This window comes from Cupressus sempervirens, chromosome 11, assembly GCF_028749045.1.
Source record: "Cupressus sempervirens isolate cs-2001-9-10 chromosome 11, ASM2874904v1, whole genome shotgun sequence".
Classification (NCBI taxonomy): Eukaryota; Viridiplantae; Streptophyta; class Pinopsida; order Cupressales; family Cupressaceae; genus Cupressus; species Cupressus sempervirens.
The window spans coordinates 702,809,162-702,826,318 of NC_143128.1; positions in this window are offsets into that span (position 1 = coordinate 702,809,162).

Here is a 17,157-nt window from a genome sequence, read left to right on the forward strand (position 1 = left end):
ATTTACTACTGCTGCAACGTACTTTGCTTCTGCTATGGATTGGGATGTACAATTTTTTTTTTACTTGTCTAATAAACCAACCTTTTTCCAAGAAAGAATGTGCCTCCACTTGTATTTTTTCTATCATCAATGTTTCCTACCCAATCTGCATCAGTAAACACTTTCAAATCCAAATTACCTCCAAATTTGTACCATAATCCATAATATTTAGTGCCTTTCAAGTATCTCATGATCCTTTTGATTGCCATCATGTGATTTTCTCTTGATTTTGCTAAAAATCTTGCTACAATACCAATTGCAAGGGCAATATCTGACATTGTATGAACTACATATTACAACTTTCCAATCATAGATCTATACAATGTCTGATCTACCTCCTTTGATTCATCATTCTTGGTAAGCTTTAGACCAGTGCACATAGGAGTTCCAACTAGTTTATAGTCTTCCATCCCAAACCTTTTTATTATCTCCTTGATCTATTTAGACTGAGTGATGTAGATTCCATTCTTACTTTGCTGAATTTGAAGACCAACAAAGAATTTGATCTCACCAAACATAGACATCTCAAATTCTTTGTTCATTTTCTCTAAAAAATCTTTATATAGGTCATCATTTCTTGTGAACAAAGTATCATCGACAAATATCTCTACCAAAACAATCTTGTTATCTAGTCCTTCCTTGATATATGAGCTACTATTATCATTAGTTCTCTAAAAACCAATCTAAATAAGATAGTTATGCAATCTTTCATACCATGCTCTAGGGGCTTGTTTCAGAGCATTCAATGCTTTGTGTAATTTGTAGACCATGTCCTTCTTGTCTGGATCAACAAAACCTTTAGGCTATTCAATGTAGACTTCATCATCTAGTATACCATTGAGAAATGCTAACTTGGCATCCATCTGATAAACCTTAAATCCTTTGTATGTAGCATATACAAGTAGGGTCTTGAAACTTTCCAATCTTGCAACAGGAGCAAAAGTCTCTTGATAGTTTATTCCTTCTTCTTGAGAGTATCCTTTGCATACCAATCTAGCTTTGTTCCTTGACACCTTACCATCTTCATTCAACTTATTTTTGAATATCAACTTAGTTCCAATCACATTTTTATCTTTAAGCCTAGGTACAAGAGTCCATGTTTTGTTTTTCTGTATCTACTCTATCTCTTCATTCATAGCCTCAATCCAACTTTCATTTTCTAATGCATCTTTGACACTTCTAGGTTCAAAATCAGCAAGTAAACAAGTACCTTTTAGCTTACTTCTTGCCATAGTGGCTTCATATTTGTCTCCAATGATCTAATTTGGTGCATGATGTCTCCTGAGATACTTGGATAATATAGGTTCCTTTCCTTTTGAATGAATTGCACTGTCATCCTCTTGCACTTCAAATTCAGGTTCTGGTTGTTTTGTCTACTACTCGGGTCCTTTAGACTCAGTAGGCATTGGCTCAGTAGCATCTGATTGTGACTCGGGCTCGTGCAACTCGATTATTGAAGACTCGAGAGTAGAAGATTCCTAATTGATAGATGTATCTAGCACTGTATCAGGTTCAATGAAAACAAATCTCCTGTTGTCTTCTAGTTCCTTTTTGCTTTCTTCTTCAGTCCTTTCTGAAAACTTATCAACTTTCACATGTGCACTTTCTATGAATTTGTGAGTGGACAAGTTAAAACATCTATATGCTTTACTCTTGCAAAAATATCTCAAAAATATTCCTTCATCACCTTTCACATCAAATTTACCTTTTCTAGATTCTTTCAAAATGTAACATTTACTTCCAAATACTTTTAGGTAACTTACATTGGGTTTATAGCCATACAATAACTCATAGGGGGTTTTCAATGAGTCCTTCTTCAATTGTACTCGGTTTAAGGTATGAACTACAATGCTAATAGCTTCTAGTATTTGATAGCAATGCTCTTTTCAACCATTAAAGTTCTTGCATAGTCCATGATAGATCTATTCCTCCTTTCAGCTATTCCATTTTTCTCAAGAGTGCCAAGGGTTGATACCTATCTTTTGATGCCCCTTTCTATGCAAAAGTTATTGAAATCATGGGAGATGAATTCACTATTGGTTCATCATCACTTCCCTTATTACATAAGGTTCTTCTCACCATCAAATTTTCTCCAGTCTTAGGTACACTAGGTGAACTCTCAGTGTCTTCTTGAACCACAAAATTTATGTTACCTTTCCCACTTTTAGATAATCTACACTCAAAAGATCTATGCCTTTCTTTACCACATCTAAAACAATTACCATGAAAACTACCTCTAGAATAAGAACTACCTTTTCCTTAGTAAGAACTAGTACCTCCTTGGTAGGAATCACCACATTTCCAATTGGTCTTGTCTTTATCATCACTCTTCCATTGAGATATTCGCCTATCTTGCATAGAATTGTTAGATCTGCCACCATCTCCATAAGATCTACCTCTACCTCTATATAATCTACCACCTCTACCTCTTTATCATTTTTCATGCTTCTTTGTCAAGATCTCCTCATCTTTCAAGGCATATTGATATGCTTCATCCACAGTTTCCAATTTCAGAAAAACTTATCTCATCTTGAATTCCTAATCTCAATTTATTTATGTATCTTTCAATTTTCTCAATATCATCATCTAGATGTCCAGATATGATGTCCAATCTATAGAATTCTTTGGTATACTCCTTCATAGTCGTGTCTCTTTGTCTCAAATTCTACATCTAGCTCAAAAAACTAACTTGGTAATCAACAGGAAGGAACTTGTTCTTTACCTTCTTCACCATCTTTGGCCAAGTCTTGATCTTCTCCTTCCCTCTACTTTGTGCATTATTCTACGAATTCTCCCACCATTTTGAGGCATGTCCTTTCAACCTTGTAAGTATAATCTTCATGATCCTATTATTAGGAGTGTTTTCATACTCAAAGAACTTCTCCATTTCAAAGATCCAATGCAACACAACATTGGTATCCAATTTTCCATCATAAGGAACAAATTCAACAAAAGGCTTTGAATTTTCTCTAGACAACCTTGCCTCATCTTGATCTTCTTCAAGTTCTAGATTAGGGTTTGGTGGTGTTGCTTCATCATTAATCACATCATTAAGATGTTCTCTTCTATGGGATATCTATACAACATTTAATCTAGTTGTAATCTATCTTAATGTATCCAACATGATATTGTCAACATTTCCTCTACCTAAGACCATCTTCAAAATTAGGTTCTTACAAATTCATAACCCTCTATAAGTTATAGGTCAAATCCGTACATCTACAACCCAACAAATAAATTCACTTAGGGTTCTACATGATCAAATCTCCACAACGATGAACCTCTACTTTGATACAACCTAACGTAGAAAGGATGAGATAACCACTGCCAAAGGCACAACCAACTATTCAAATCACTTGCTAGAGTAAACAAAATGGAAAAAAACACCAAATAACAACAAACTCAGGAGTTAGAGGAACAAATGCTTTCAGATATTTATCAAAAATATTAAATACATGACCAGTTGTAAGGCCTTCTAAGTTTCAGCCACATAATAATTCAACTTCAATGATCAAACTTCACATCTCATCTTACTTCGACTCCTCCTATGCTATATCTCTCTCTCAAATTCCATCTACTACTCTACCAAAGACCTCCTTAAATAAATGCTCAACCAAAAGGTGGCCTATAGAAATTACAACAAAATAAAGTCTCATATTAAATTCTAGAATAAGATACAAGTTGGATCTCAACAAATACCTATCACTTAATTAAATATAAAGGTTGACTCCAACAACAAACCACACATAGACAACTTGGCAAATGAAGAGTCCAACAAAATGTTGTAACTTGGCAAACTCATCAATAATTAGCAACCAAAGGAAGTCGACAACTAAAGAATAACTTGAAAACCAAAGAAATCTTGATGACCAAAGGATACCTCAACAACAACTGTGAAGTTGAAAAACATAGAGAACTCTACAATAACTACAAACTCAGCAACCACTATGAACTCAACACCAATTATGAACTTGAAAAGAATTAAGAAACTTGGCAATACAAGACATTGCAACTTGGTAGTAATAAGAATGAAGGAAAATATTCAGGATAGCAATGCAACCCAAGATGCTCCTGCATCAAAATAATTGTAGATATCACTGCCTAGTGACATCACCCCTCGATCAAAGTTATTGGCACAAAACATTGTACACTAGACACTACACTCAGTCTAGATGAGGCCATCACATTGCCAATATATGACCTTGACAACATGACCTCGAAACAAATGCAATATTTATAGGCTTTGCATAGTTGCAAGACAAAGAAAGAGCATCAAAGGAGGGAGTAAAAACAAAAGATGGTACTTCATGACATTAAGGAAACTTTTTTTAATGCAAATGAGTAGCATCCAATTTTGGATCAATTAGTGTATATAGTTGACAAATTACATAATGAATAGATTGATGCCAATGATAAGATAGTGTGAGAAAAGGTTTGAGCACAAATATTTTGAGAAAGTATCAAGTAAACTTGCAATGAGGTAGGTTAAGCTTTCTAACCTTGTAAATAGTTTGGAAGGAATTTTGACAATTATCCATTCTTTGTATATGAAAATTTGTGATTTTGATTTCTTCACTATGAAGAATCAACACTCCATTGATCAAATACAAGAATATTTGAAGGCTTGTACTATTTTATTGAGAAATAAGACAAGTTCAAGGTCACATTCATATAATAAATTAAAATTTGATCGACCTAAAGATTAGCAAAGTTAATGGCTAAAGATAACAACATTAGGAATAAACTGATTTCAATCCAACTCATGTTGCTACCCAATTTTGAAGTAATATAGACAAAGCTATCAATTGCACAAGATATAGTTAAGAGATATCTACATCTCTTAACTGTAGATAGCTTAATTGATCTAGCTGCTTAGCTTGAAATCTAGATTCAGGTCCTAGAATTATTAAGAACAAGATGGAATAAAGGTTAGGGGTGATTTTAGAAAATCAATTTTTTTTTTCCAGTTCATGAATATATGATCTAGATATGAAATGGAACACTTGAGTGAATGCAATTAATCTATTATTTTGTTTAATGAGATAAAGTTTTATAGATCCTCATTCACCCCCTCGCCTGAGTATCTTGTTTCCCAATAATATTTCCAACACTTTCATATCAAATTCAAGATCTACAAGATATACCATGGAAATCCTTATTGACAAGGGTCTTTACAAGAAAGGTGAATACTTACATTTATCTTGTTTCCTTTACATACATTTACGTGTATCATTTATAGGTAATTTATTAACCTAGGGCTTCACCAAGGAAAGCCCTCTCCCAACAAAACCCCAAACCAAGTTTATGTGTGTAGGAATATGATAGCAAGATTTTGCATGGAGATCTAGAAATGACTTTTCTAGATCTTTTTGGAGAAGTTTTTCATAGTGTCATTGGACTATGTCAACCATTTTGTAAGATGTCCTACCTATAGGTCAACCTAGTTCTTTTTCTCTTTTTGCAAAACAATTTATAGGTTTTGTTCCTTTTGGCATTTCATTTCAAGATTTAGGGTCATATATTCAAAAAAAGGTTCATATCCATGACTTTTAGAGATAAAATACATCTTGCTCCATGTATTTCAAGGTTAGTTTTTCATACATTATTTCCTTTCATATCTTTACCCTATATCTACATCTTGATTGCACTAATTGTATACACATAGCTTTTAGATTTATATCATTTAAGAAATTGGTTCAATTTTACATACACATGATCCTATAAGGCCAAAGAGTGTAATTTCATTATATTGCATTACTCTTTGTAATTCAAATTTTGTATTGGCACCCTTCTTCTTTTGGATTATAGCTAATCTAATTTGGATTAGAAGTGGAATCATATTAAGGAGTTCTCATCTTTCCCTCTCAAACATACTTGAATGGCTTAGTGGCCTAGATAAGTGGAGACCTACAACCCTATAAAAATGCCTCCCTTTTCCCCTTAAAAATTTATTAGAATAATTTATTATGTAAATAAAAGTTGAAATTATAATTGTAATCAAAATTCATCACATCAATAATATAAGAAAAAATACATCATAGACATTACATTAAATGATGTATATATCATATTATTTTTTAAGAATGTGAGGTCAAAAAGGCATCTAATCATTTATTTCCCATGTCTTCATTTTCTAATTACTCTTCATATTACATCTACATGAAAGGATGAGTACAATTATGTATGGTGTATGAGAGAAACAATGAATAAAGATGTAGTCTTTAACAATTAGCCATGAAATTCTCTCTACCTCCATATGCCTCCATCCCTCCCTCTCCCTCCACTAATACATTAGGGGTCAATTTGCGACATCAATTTGTGACGGCAAGAAAATGTAATGCATTTTTGGCTTTTTTGTTTCAATTTTAGCCCGATACCATCAAAATTGCGACGACAAACATCGCAATTGCGATGCCACCGGGATATAAGAGAAAAAAAACTGAAAAACATTGCTTGAGATTTCATTTGAAAGAAATCGACACAGGGTTCTTTGAAAAGGAAAGGTGTGAGACTTCAGCAGCATTGAGAGGGGAAAAGACCCACATCTAGCACTAACTCAAGGCATTGAGAGGGGTAGAGACCTGCATCAGCTAACTTGACGCATTGAGAGGGGCAGAGACCCGCATCTGCTAACTGTTTGCTTGACCTACTATATTCTGTGGGGATCTTTGCAGTGAAAGGGCCAAGGGAAACATTCAAAGGAGGATGATGGCAAGGTGAAAAAAAAACAAACCCATTGCTCTTAGAATCCATTTTTCTCCAATCATTATTATTATTATATATATGAAGTAGAAAATGAGAGGAGACACAACCATACCAAATGTAAATTATCTCCTGGCCACCAAAAATGCAGTGGGCTCAAGCTATTTGCAATTTATCTTCCCATGTTCCACAGATGGTCATGCATTCTCATTATAACTATTAATGTTTCTCATGAATGCCCTTTCATTTCTTGAACAAGACACTTGTTTTTAAGTGTTTCCATTGCATGTTGAGAGCTCCATGCTGATGCCTCCCATACTTCCATGGTAGCGTGCTTGGATTTTTCAACAAAAAAACATGCAAAATCCATGAAAATTTGTTCTTCCTCATAGTCCAATGCATCAAAGCTTATTTTAGGGCTTTGGTGTATGTCTCGAGGAAATGTCTTGGTAACTTTATTCAATTCTAACCTCCAATAATTCTAATCTCTGCCACAAACATTATTGCCAAGAACTTGAAGTGACAAAGGTAATCCTCTACATACATTCAAGAAGGAGTTAACTAGATTCTCATTACCCTCAGCTAGACGGGATTGTCCAAAGGAATGCCAACAGAATAGCTCTTTGGCATTGTCTATATCCACCCCTTTTAGATTATAAGAAACACTAATTTTTGCATTTATAAGCACCCCCACATCACGAGTTGTAACTATTACAAGGCTATAAACCAACTTCTTTACAATTTCTATTATAAGTAGAGCATCTAACTACTGCAAGTGATCAATATCATCTAGAACAATTAGGAAACTTAGCTTATTGCTCCTGTCTAGGCAATTCACTATATGAGTTTTTCCTTCCTCTGTAGATTGAAAATGCAATGGATCTATCTAGAATAGATCTTTGATGAATTTCATTTGTAAAGAAGAAAAACTTATATTTCCATAGGCTTCCCTCACATCGAACAGAAAACATGCTCGCTCATATTGGGAGCATTTTTGGTTAAACAACTCTTTGGCCAGAGTTGTTTTGCCAACCCCACCCATTCCAAAAATGTTGACGATCTGAACCTTCTCTTTGTTGCCTTCATTCATCTAGCACAACCTCTCAAAATCTTCCACAAGCTGATCAAGACACACCATTTCAAAATCTTTCACAAGCATGTGAAGTCCCACTGGGTATTTGGCAACATGCAAAGATCTTTTTGTTTCAACTTCTCTTTAGATAGCTGACACTATATTTTGGCTATCACTAATACTTTATGAAAGAAAAGATCTTGATAAGAAATTTTTTTGGCTTGCTAAAATATAGTATTTTTTTATATGAAAAAATGTCCAATAACCAAGCATAATGGGAACACATAGATCTTGTTAATAAGCTATGCTTACAGACACTGCCATGCAGCTTACTATTTAGAAAAATGTAAGCAAATGATTTGAGTACAACAAAAATTACATAAACATATTTTGGTAGCATATTAATTTAGTAGTTTAAAATATTAATTTTATAAATGTATTGATCCCCCTAGATTTTAATTAGAAATTTTTTCTAATTAATATATTTTTTACTTCTTAAATGCATGGAAAAGTTAGTGTAATGAATGCTAAGTATAGAATTCATTTTCATGAGAGGTTCTTCTGACCCGCTTCTAGTGAAATGTGGATCAACAATTTTACTCAAATATTATATAGTTTTGTTGTAGAATAAATATGTTTTGAAGGGATCTAAAATACTTTTTACAGACACAATGGATTCTAGTCATCACAAAAAGGATTACAACAGTCAGTCATAAGTTGTTACAACAAATTGTACCCTAATACACAGTATCAATAAGTTTAAAGCCCCCTCTCATAAGAACCTACACATCAGAATGCATCTTTATAGTCTCTCCATACCAATTGCACTCTCAACAGTAATGAAGTAAGTGGAGCCTTCTAGAGGTAGTGAAGCAAGACTCACTCATTGTCATCAACATAATAGCCATTAACTGAAACATTCCCAAAACTTGAAAAATTCAACATCGACAACAAATGATTTGGCATTACAGGAAGAACATAATGCTTGACGAACAATAGTAACCATTTCCCTAACTTTAAGGGCATGTGATTACTTCTACAAATACCCAATTTTTATTCAAAAATAAATAAAAAATCATTTCCATTTAAAAAAATAAAAAATAAAAAAGATTCAATTTATTTGGCACCTTTAGAGTTGTAATACTAGTTTTCAATGGTGACATCTTCTTCATCCGGATCCTCATCAGAATACTCGAATCCATAATCCATTTCGTCCATGTCTGAAATGATCCTCGTCAAAAAAAGACACTTATTGAATTAGGGCTTTATTCATTAAAAATCAATTGAAGAATTGTTGCACAGAGGGTTTCAACGACTTTCTCATTCACACTAGCCACAATAATTGAATTATAAGATGGAAAGAATAGAAAAATGTAGGGATTTTCAACAGTACCTAACATTCTAAACAGTTGAGCAACAAAAGAACTGAACAATAGAGAATAACCAAATAGAGGATATTTTGATAAGAAATCGTTCTTTGTTACAGTTACTGTTGATGCTGCTTAGAAAACCTGCAATTTATAATGGTTAATGAAACTCAAGGAGCCGAGACTTCAGTGAGCCCAAGCTACTTTATAACCATCACATAACAAAATTAATTTATTTAATCCATATATATAAAGAAGACATACTTGTTCAACCAAACCTAGAAAATATGATTATATCAAGGGCAAGATGAATATGAAGATTGAATCAAAAGTTAAAGTTTATTGCATATTGAGATATGCTTTCAAAAAATACTGCCATTTCAATACAAAAGGTGCCTCATTGTGAATCCATATGCAACAGTGATGGCCACCAAAAGAACAATATTAAATGATCAGTAGAAGTGGCTAACCTACATTTACCCCATGGAAAATTTGCATTCACCATAGGTTATTTGGAACTGGTAAATTGGAAAAGATATAACTAAGCAGTCAAAGAGTCAAAAACTGGATTACCTACCAATTTTCTTCCTTTTTCTTGGAAATTGATCTTTTGTCTTCTAACATTGTGAATCAAGGAGCTATTATAAACTTCTCCATCCTTGTGAGATTGTTAGATAATACTAAAAACTGATGCTTGGGCATTGGTCCTTTGGCGTTATCTGGCACAAAAGAATCCAAGATAGAAACTATTGCTAGTATTAATTTGATATAGTCAATATCTGGGATAAAGTGATGATTTTGAGAATGATATATGGGACATGACTTAGCATGGTAATATATATATTATATGTGGATGGAAAGTATATTCAATCACCATGATATTATTGCATCTATAGTGTATCTATAGTAATAATCCAAATTTATTGAAGGAACAATTCAGGGTATCGTTAAATCACAATAGTGAGGAAGTATCTATATTGGGTGTGGTCTAAGATGAATCTTTTTTGGAAAGTATTGCCTTTGATAGAGTCAAAGTTTCTAATCAAATATTATGATAATACCTGTAATGAAAATCCGAAAATCATTTTACATTTAGACCATAACCATATTAATGCAAACAACTGCAGTTCATATGTTTCAACATATTGAACCTGGTAAATAAGGGAAATAAATAACAACAGTTTCACCAAAATCTCAATGCACCAAATATTGGAGATAAATAGACATGACTTTGAGTAGCCAAAAATGGACACTGAGTTGTTATGTTGTCAGATGGAGCAATGAGGTTCCAAGTTGAAGGTGGGCATGAAGGTGCTTCCATGAAAATTAGGCATCCATATGGCTTACCCCTACAAACTGAGCTTGCCACATTGTTCACATCTACAAATCCACTGATCACATGTATTTCCATTCTTATTATTTTTAAGCTTGGTCATGCTACCCTCGAGTAAACACAAACCTCCATACCTATTTTTGAGAAAATTTATTTTACCAAGCATCTCTATTTTATTCATAAATAAATGAATGTTGTAATTTGGTATACTAGTTAATAAGAGGAAATAGTTAGTTCAATTCAATCCCCCATTAAATTTGAAACTAAATGCATGATTATTTAAATCTAGATTGACTTTTACAAAATAAAACTAAAACTAAAATAAACAAGATTTGAACTTCAATAATATACTAATTTGTGACATTCTAGAGTTGCTCCCACACATGACATGTAAGCTTTGTGATGAATGACTATACTAGAGCTAAAAAAAGATGGGTCATCCATCGCTCTCTTCCAAATCCACTGGTACCACTGCACACTCTTGATTCACTCTCTAGAAGAAATTAACATTAAATTTATTTTTTGCAAATAAGTCCAATCCATAACTTGCAAACGGATAGAATATAAATTCACATAATCATAATATAGCTTAATGGGTCAAGACTACTATGTCTAACATAAGCAACAACAACAAAATGCATGATTGCATCAAATGCATTATTTTTAAATATGTTATCAACTTGAATTTTTTGTTAAAGGCTCTCATGCTATATTGTAACAAATGGTGAGCTCAATAAACAATAATCTCTTAAATTCAAATGAATAAACATCATTTCTCAATTTAAATACAACCATTTCCTCACCCAAGTCAACATTTATGAAATGCAGCTGGTTAGAGTTCAAAAATCATTGTTGTAACACACGTACAACTCCTATATTTCCCAAGATAAATTGTCCTAAAATTTAGTAAATATTAAATTAACTCCTCCACCATCCTTGACTTCATTGAAAATTAGAAGAGGATTTGTTACATAAATTTCAAATTACGTAGGGGAACATAATTTAGTTTAGGAACTTCAAATTACCAAAAAAAATTGTTGCTTGGCTTGTTTGACGAGGGGCACTAACTATAGTATTTCTTCGTATCATCATGCTTAAAGCATACACGTACATTGTTTTCCATTTGAGGCTATATCTAAATTATGGGAGGCAAAATATTAGTATCTGAATGGGGAGATTAGAAAGCTGACCAAAATTTGTCAATCTATTTGTAATTTATCTTAATTTTTTGACTGTGTTCAAGAATTATTTTGTTTTCTTGCAATTTCAGGTATGGATTTTATGATGAATGTCTGAGAAAATATGGAAATGCAAATGTATGGAACTATTTGATAGATCTCTTTGATTACTTGCCACTGACAACCCTCATTGAAAGCCAAGTAAAGAAAAAGATAGTATACACTATTTTGTTGGTACCCTATGCAGCACAACAAACTTGTTCTTACTATAAGAAAGTTTTCTTTTCTTTTGTTTCATTGTAGATCTTCTGCTTGCATGAAGGTATCTCCCCATCATTGGACACACTTGATAACATATGAGCTTTGGATCGCATACACAAAGTGCGTCTATACACATAAGTATAATGTTATGTGCTGCATAGATTTGAAAAGAAGATCATAACCATAACATTCAGTTCCATGCATGATAGTGTCTTAGATCTGGTTCTATGTAGTGTTCTCTATTAGAAGAATTTTTTGTCCTGGTTACTAAATAGTTTCTATTTGAAAGTATTTTGGTTGTACTGGCTATGTAGTGCCCCACCAAGGAACCCTTGGAACTAAGCGTAAAACATGCAGGGGATTTTTTTAAAGAAATTGCATCATTACACACTTAAATTAGGACAACAATGCTAACAACATGAACAAAAAATCACTATCACTTTGTGCTTGTGCACAAACAGTTGTAAACACCAATGTCTACATGTAAAAATCTGTGATCTCACTTGTTGCCTGTTAGAAGAGCCTCCTATACATTCACCATACCCTTGATGGTGTGTTAAATTTTGTGCAATGATGATGAAATCACTGGAAAAAAGAAGCTGAAATAGTGGCCTAGAGATGATATGTAAATCTTTGGGTCATGCAATAATAAATGTGGCATGGATGAGCATCAATTTTTCCTTGACTTCATGCCAACCACATAAAGGACAATTTTCTTGGAGCCTTCAAATTGAATCTAGTTGTTGTAGGGTCAAATCAAACTATCAATGAAGCTCTAAGTTGTTTAAGAGGATAGGTGGGACCTGTGGTGAAAAATGTCACAATTCTGGGTACATTGGTGCATTTGGGAACTTTGTGCATGCTGAAATGAAGACTTGAGGGATTTTGGAGTGCATTCAGACCTTTGTGGGTGAACATAATACAGACATCAACACCAATCAATATAATCAAATGAAACTCAGATGCAATCAATGAATAATGCAGATGCTGAAGTTCTAAACCATCCAAATAGCCCTAATAGTTGTTGGATCTAATTTATTGCCAACCAGTATAGTGTTCAGCATTTAAGGTTTGATTCTTCACAAATGGCCATTCACATCAATGCATTTTAAAAAATATATCACGCCTCCAAGAGTCTACCTTCGATAAAATGTGACTGAAATGTTTCTCCAAATAATAGTATCTCCACTGTTGTCAGATGTTGAATATAATTTTAGGCTACTAAAGTTATCAACTTGCATAAATGTCGAATATTGGAAGTATGGGGACAATATAACAGATCACACCTTAATTCCTTGCCCCATGTAGAAAAATCTAATAATGGACCCTTCTACCATCTCTTGTCTCTTGTATTTTGAGTTCCATGGAAAATCAGTTTCATACATATCATTGAAGGAAAAGAGCTTCTAGAAGTCTTTTCATTGCCTACTCTAAGGAGCATGCTCAAGTCTCAAACTCTAAGAAGTCAACATCCCCTTTACCATTGTTAACATTTATGCCACCAACTATGAAAAGAACATTGTTGGAATCTCTTCAAGTATGCTAAAACCGTCACATGCCTAAATAGTTCTAAAATTTTTTGGAAAAAAGGAAGTTGTCAAGTGAAGAATCTAAATGGTGAATCAGTGGCAGATATTATGAGAACCCTTGAATTACTACAACAGAAATACCCAGGCATCTGACTGAATACGCACAGGGACATAGTTGTTATTGATCAGTGCTAATGATTAGAATATTGCTCTTCAGAAATATTGTATGAATCTATGCATCGCTTCATATTGATAATAGAAGTTCATTGTGTATAATGAATGTATCTATAAACTTTGAGGAAGAATCTATTGGAAGGCTACAATATAATAACATGACTCCATTGGCCAACATGCCAAGAGGGTGGATCTCAATAAGATTTCACATTACCAAGAAATATCCCAATATATTAATATACGAAATCACAATATCCATAACATCACATAGATCCCCTTTTACAAGCAAAGGCAATATGCAACAAGCATACCATTATTAACAGAAAATAGTCTTTGACATTAGTGCTTGGACCCCTTAGATAAGATAGTAAATTGATGATCATTATATGGTGAATATCCTTCAAATAAAAGCTATGAATGTATCCAAGGATAGTGAATCGCCTTGCAAACACTCTAAATACCTTTAACAAAAAGGTAAAATTATCTCTCTTTCTGCCCCTCATCATATGAGTCATGCTCTCCGATATTTATCATAGTTTTGATCTTCTTCGTCATTGAAATTAATTGTGATCATGCTATTTTAATGTCATTAAATCTACTCATATCATTTTTGATAACTCTTCTATAACCTCTGATGATGATTCTCCTCTAGACAATGGTAAATGTACATCTTGTCATGTACTATCATCTCTGAGTTTCTATAACAATCCATCTCACTGTCTCGTTGTCACTATTATGGATTCCATTTGATGACATATTTATTTTGTTATTTTCAACATTTACCATTGTTCTTGATCTATGCTCACTAAACATACATATAAAAGTGTGTAAAAGTCTTAGATGATACTCATCAATGGAAAGTTAAAGCAATGTAAAGTTCTTCTTTTCCTGCAACACATATAACAACAATGTAAACTTATCTTGAAACTTCTTCTTTTCCTACAACACATATAACAACAATTTTAAGTGCTTGCAAGGTATATACTTATGAATAAATATTACATCTTGATTTAAATGTATGAAAAAAAATTTCATTCCTTTTAAGCTTCATTCATCTCAAGGTGCAATTCAAAAACTCAAGAATAGTGGCTTTTCTTCTTCAGGATACCTTTAGGGAAGAGTATGTGAATGCCCCCTCGTTTCTAGAGTCCAATTTAGAGGAGATGGCTATTTACACTACTAAGGTTTGTTGAATCTAATATGATGTATATTTTAACTAGACTTGTAGCTTATATGTTTTGAAATTATTGTTAGGCCTTGTAGTTTGTATAATTTGATTGTTGGAGAGCTTCTATAGCTAAGCAAGAAGGCCATTGCATGAGTTATAGCCACACGCTCAGGTATGAAAATTGTATATTTTTTATTCTAATGTATATTTTAACTAGACTTTTAGCTTATATGTTTTGAAATTGCTTTTAGTGGCTTAATGTTGTAAGGTCTCTTGAAATAAGACCTTCAGGCAGTTGGTCAAAGTTTTACAAATAATCTTAGGAATAAAGTCAAAGAAAGTATTTTAAAAATATTAAAGTATTTAGCTAGGTCTAAGAAGATTTGTGTACTTTTGACAGTTTTGCTTAGTTTGTGAAAGTTGTAGACTAAAGTTTTCATAGCTCAATTTTTGCTTCCTGAAAAGAACGATCATGTTAGATAATATAAGTGAAGAACAAAATAGGGAGACAATCACTAGATTGTGGTCTAACTTGAAAAGAAAAGGTGATGGAAAATGTTATTGTCCTTGCAATATTTGTAAGGGCTTGAACCGTAGAAGACTGCTAATCAAAACAGTTAAGAAACATTGTAGGGATAATGGTCACATTGAAGGGGGGCGTGACTATCATCCACTGGTAAGTCATTCATTATATCATTTTAACAATTTATATACATATGAAATCACTTGATGATGAGTTGATGATCATGGTTTATTTATGTTAATCAATTTTATATAGGTTGATCTTCCTAGGGAAGTACATGATATGAACCACAACAATCCAAAGAATATGTTTTTTGAAGTGGAGGAACATGGAGGTGCAAATATCCAAGGTGAAGATAATGATCCCATGGAAGTTGACAATCATACACTAGAAAACACAATTGAAGAGGATGGTATAAATACATTGATCCATGACACATTTAGTCCAAGCGTATCTAATCATGATGATGATGACAGCCTCGATGTACCTCTACTTCAGAAGGCATACGGGCCCGTATACAAAGACTCCCAAACAAATCTTCTCTCTATTGTATTGTTGTTGTTGAACTTGAAGCTTATGAATGGATTATCCAACATAACAATGTCACCTATATTAAGGTATGTCATATATGTCTTTATAGTTAACAAAGGGTGAATAATGTACCACTAATATTGTTTATATTAACAACTTATATTTTTTGTTGTAGATTGATAGGCAAGTTTCTGTTACCATCATCAAATATTCTACCTCGCTCATATCGATAATTAACTGCTATTATGAAAGATATTGGAATGGAGTATGAAGCAATACATGCTTGTCCCAATGATCATATTATATATTATAAAGAACATGAATTTGCAACACAATGCCCTGTATGTCATACGAGTAGATAGTGAACAGATCGACTAAAAAAAAGGTGCCTCAAAAGGTTCTTCGTTACATTCCCATTATTCCATGGATGCAACAATTATTCAAGTGTAGTAGCTTGGCTCAATTTATGGATTATCATGCACACAATAGAAGTCCAGATGACATTATTCAAATCCTTGCAGATGGTTTGACATTTATGCACAGAGAGGAAAAGTGGCAACACTTAGAAGAAGAACCTCGTAATCTCAGGCTTTCATTGGCAGCAGACGGTGTCAATCCATTTGGAGAGATGAGATTTGTTTACTCGGTGTGGCCTATTTTTGTTATCAACAATAACATTCCTCTGTGGATGTCAATAAAGAGGGAGCACATTATGTTGGCAATGATTGTTCTAGGTATCTTATCATTTGACATTTATTAATTTACATGTACTTAGAAATCTTGCAGTAAAACACTCACAATAATTATGTAATGTTACTATTCATTCAAGTATGTAAATATCAAGTAAAAGATATGAATGTATATATTGAGCCTCTTATCCATGAGTTGGTGGAGTTATGGAATGGTGTCACTATGTATGACGTGTCTAGACCAATAGGACAAAGACAATTTCAATTCCATGCAATACTTGCATGGACAATACATGATGCCCCAGGGCTAACAAATTTTTGTGGTATGTTATAGTGAAGTCAAGTTGCGCACAATAATTCTAATTATAAAAATCAACATATTTAATAATCCAATTATATCATTATCTCATAGGTCTTTAAACAAAGGGAAAATTTGCATGTCCAATTTGTGGTCCAAACATGAAATCTCGTCATTCAAAAAGTTTAGGAAACTAAGTGTTTGATGAGTGTAGACAATTCCTCCACAGGAATCATAAGTATCGAAGTACGAAAAAACATCTTTTCAATGGGAAAGAAGAGACTACATCAAAG